Consider the following 4,540-nt stretch of genomic DNA (forward strand, 5'->3'; position numbering starts at 1 on the left):
GAGATCATCCGGACCAGCTGACTTGAATACGTCCAGCCCCTCCAGAAGCTCCCTAACTAAATCCTTGCTAACCCTTGGCCCAGGTGTGCCTCCCCCGGGGCCCAAGGGGGGCCCACCAGGAAGGTGGCTGTTCTGGTCCCTACTTAGGAAGACGGAGGCAAAGAAATCGTTAAACATGTTAGCTTTGCCATCTGGTGTGACGGCAACAGGCAAAGAACTGGGACTGGCAAAGTGTCAAGCAGATAAGCATACTATACACTTATCCAGAATGCATTCTAGTACACTGTGGGCACATTTATGAGACATTATGTCGCTGTAGCATCAAGCTATGGTGATGTAGCTGGTCACTATGGTGCTGTAGTGCCAGCAGGCACAAGCCATGACACTGACACTCTTGTGCAGTAGGTTCAAAAACAAGCTGTGCACCACTGGGATTGCACAGTAACTGCAGTTACTGTGTAGTTTAGTACATACATACACAGGTACTAGATGACTGCACAGTAACAACTGCACAGTTGGGTGCACATGTAGACACACCCAGATGTCTGAGTGGCTAATAAATTATGGTTTTAATCTTCACTTCCGTGAAGTTGATCAGTATTGCAATTCTAATCTGATACAAACTGGAGCATCGTCATGAAACTCAGTTCACATGTACTACCAAGCAACTACTCGGCAGCAACTGTTGCTGCCAAATACTTCAGCCATCTCTGAACTATTTGTAATTCAACTGTCTTCCACATTCCATAAAGGACCTACAGTTTCTCTGGTCTTCCTCTTACTCTTGACATACTTGTAGAATCCCTTTCTGTCTTATATCCCATTGCCAGCTGCATCTCAAGTCATGCCTTGGCCCTCCAAACACTCCCTCTGGATGCCCATGCAATACTGTTACACTCTTACCACATACTATGACCAAAGTGTCCACTTTTTAAAGGATTCCTTTTTGAGTTTCAACTCATTGAAGAGACTGCTGTCTAGCCAGGCTGGCCTCTTCTTACACTTCCCATTTTTCCATTGCATTGGGATACTTTGCTCCTACGCCCTAAAAAAGGGCCTCCTTAAAACTTAGAGCCAGCTCTCCTGCACTCCTTTCTCCTCCCAGGGAGTCCTGCCCATCAGTTCCCCATGTTGGTTCAGGTCTACTTTTCTAAAGCCCAGTGTTCTTCTTGTGCTGTTCTCTATCCTTTCTCCCCTTAGGATCCTGAACTGCATCATTTTGTGATCCCCGTCATTCAAGGTACCTTCCACCTTCACATTCTTAACCAATCTCTGCTTGTGAGCAGTAAGTCACGAAGAGCTTCCTCCTTCCCCTAGATAGCCTATCTACCATGTGCATCAAAAAGTTACCCCAGTCTCAAAAAATCTGTTGGAGTGCTTGTGCTAGGTTTCCCTCCCAGCAAATGTCTCAATAATTAAGTCTTCCATGAGAACCAGGTCCTGCAATCTGGCTGAGATGAATCTGTTTGGATTGCATTTTCTTTGAAGCAGAATTGTATTTTTTTGCTGTAACCCAGAGGCATCAAAGAACCATCACCTGGCTCCTGGTGCTGCCCCTAGGTCCAAGCTGACCTAGGTGATGTGTACCAGACCAGCCCTGCATGCAGGGTCCACAGCCTGCAGCACTCATCCCAGCTGCTCTGCAACCCATGCTGTACACAGCACCCATGAACACTGCATGTAGCACATGTGCTAGACTTGCTCAAGTGGGTACTATGTGCAGCACATTCCTGGACCAGCGCGGGTGACAGCACACCACATTCAGCATGGATTACACAGCCGTTTAATTTGTTTCAGCGTCTGAACAGTGGCATTGAAAGAACCAGTCTGGTGCATCTCTCCACTACAGCAATCTCAACATTGTGGTTGTACCAGTACTCCAAGGAGACAAAAAGCACCTATGCCATAGGGACTAGAATTGCTGCTGCAATCAGGTGTGTTGGGGCATTTACAAAGCAAAATATACTCCAATGCAGAATAATATTAGAACTAGTCTACCTTCTGCATCTGTATCATCTGTCATTTCCCCCCTATACTGGGAATAAACCAAAGTATAGCACCTAATATAGAGTTAGGTAAAATCCTAAAATAGGCTAACAGGGGGTTTGGGTGGGGTAAGCAATTCCCATAACCTTTCAGGAAAGATCATTAGAAAACTAAGTCTGTCCTAGAACTCAAGTCTATACAATGGATTCAGACCATTTTATCCTTACTGAACAGCAAACTTTTACTAGCCATTACTGTACATTGCTGTTTTTATCGTTTTCAACCATAACATCAAACAATGCTATTAAACCTGTGCATTGCTAGAGCTGGTAATGGCAATCTATATCAGCTTCTCAAAAATGATCAAAGCAGTGGAACTGAAGTGCCATGGAAACTTAAGCAATATTTCTAAAAACCTTTGGCTTCAGAGATGCATATACATAACTTGCTAACATATGGGATATGTCATTAGTATTTAAGGTTCAGAAATTTCAGATTACTTCCTTAGGAGCATAAAGTGCCATGTTGTCCATTTAAGACCAGCCTCTGCCACCTATACTCCTTGCAAAAGTAGCAACATCTGAATGTTGAAATAGAAACTTTTCAGGGCAGGTAACAGTCATCTTACATAGTTTTAGAATGCCAAACATACTAAGCACTATGTAAATAATAATCTCTACAAAGCAGTCACGTTGATAATTCTAAAGGTGACAGTCTTTTTGGATGAAGGCGTGGAATTTGTTTTGGCATCAAGCATTACTTCACCAGTGCCCTTTTCATTTAACGGTTCATAACAGTGGCACAGAAACGCCCCATGACTACAGATGATCAAGGTTGACGTATGTCATTGAGGTTACCAAGAGAACAGAGAAACCGGGGCCTATGCAGACAAACAACTGAAGACAGCACGCTTTAGGACCTGCAGTTTGCACTACTGTAGCTCCAATGATGGTAGCAATGGTGAAATCTGTAGCATAAAAAGAGAACCCAAGTATGGTTACGACCTTATCATGCAATGTTTAAAATGAGCCAAGATACAGTTTACACCTCTGCAACCACAGTTGGACCAAGATAGTGACAAATCATGGTCACAAATTATAAGTGCAGATAGAACCATAACATATAAATGCACAAACATATCAGTCTCTTCAGACTGAAAGGAAAAATAAAGGGTTTCTTTTCTTCTTTTTTTTTTTTGGGGGGGGGGGCAGGGGGGAAGGAGATATAGCAAGCATGCAGAACCCAAATGGGTCTGTGTGATCACAAAGCAGAACCCAATCAATTGCATATCCAATTTGGGAAGGGGCTGAAACTGGAAGAGAAGGCAGTAGAAGCATCTGTGTATTTCAAGAACCCATTAATGCTGCTCAGATAAAATACTCCACATCTCTGCCAGGGAAATCTCAGCACAGCAAGTGTTTTTCACCTAGCTAATCTAATTAGGATAACAGAGATGCTGCTTACAGGCATTTGTGGAAGCGTTAGATCAGTGGTTTTCAACCTGGCCCTCAATGCAGGTGTTGCCTGCACTGTGGCAGCCAGATAAAACTGCCGAATGCAAAGCTGTGGCAAACGTGCACTCCTGCTGCATTAAGGCTCTCTTAACAGCCTCCATCTAGCCCCTGCCTTCTTGCTTGGGCCCTTCCCAGTCTGGGTCCCCCACCACACACTTCCTGAAACACGGTACATGGGAGTGTTGCACCTGCTGCCTCCATTTCCAGGATGGTGGCCGCAGCAGCAGCACCTGGTTGAGAAGTATTGGGGTAAACCAAGGCAGCACTAAGAGTGGTTCTCAACCAGGGATGCTGCCATATTCAGATGAGTGTTGAAGGTTTACCGCACTCAAACTGCTGCGTTAGATATTATTTGCACCCTTTCACTGCAGGAGCAAGTGCCTGCTTCCTTTTCACACAGACTCCTATATGTCAGGTGGGCTCTGCCATGCTTCAGAACAGCTACAGCCACAGACCTGATGCCAAAGATGACACCAATGGCATAAACAGGTCTAGGTGGCTGGAAGCATTTTCACAGCTACATCCACAGCATGGAGAATACCAGCGCACTGATCACAAGAGCACCATCGCCACAGGCATTGCCCCAGAGACACAAACTCGGTGGAACAGAGGTCATCTCCCACTGGAAGTCACCCATACCCAGTGTGTGAGCCTAGGCTTGTTTCTGTTCTGCTTGCAGCTGCAGGCTGCTCTTTGCAAAAACAGGAGCTGAAGAGGTGGGGAAAGAAAGGAGGAAGGCAGCTAAGGCAGGCCTGGAGGAGGATTAACGCAAGATGGGGGGGGACATGACATGGGAAGTGGGGAAGAAGGGACAAGTCCTGTGCTCTGGGAGCAGCCACTCGGGAAGGGAAACCCTGCGACAGAGCTGCTGGACAGAACCGGAGGGGAGAAAAAGAAATAAAAAGATCAAACTTGAAGCGACTTCCTGCTCCGGGCCTCGGGGCCTCCCAGCGTCCGCAGGGCCCGAGGCCGGGCCATGCCCGCAGCGGGGACCGGGCCACAGAGACAAAAGGAGGAATCAACAGGTCCTCCCGGGGCGG

Source organism: Crocodylus porosus, unplaced genomic scaffold (genome assembly GCF_001723895.1).
Source record: "Crocodylus porosus isolate Cpor-Errol unplaced genomic scaffold, CroPor_comp1, whole genome shotgun sequence".
Lineage (NCBI taxonomy): Eukaryota > Metazoa > Chordata > Crocodylia > Crocodylidae > Crocodylus > Crocodylus porosus.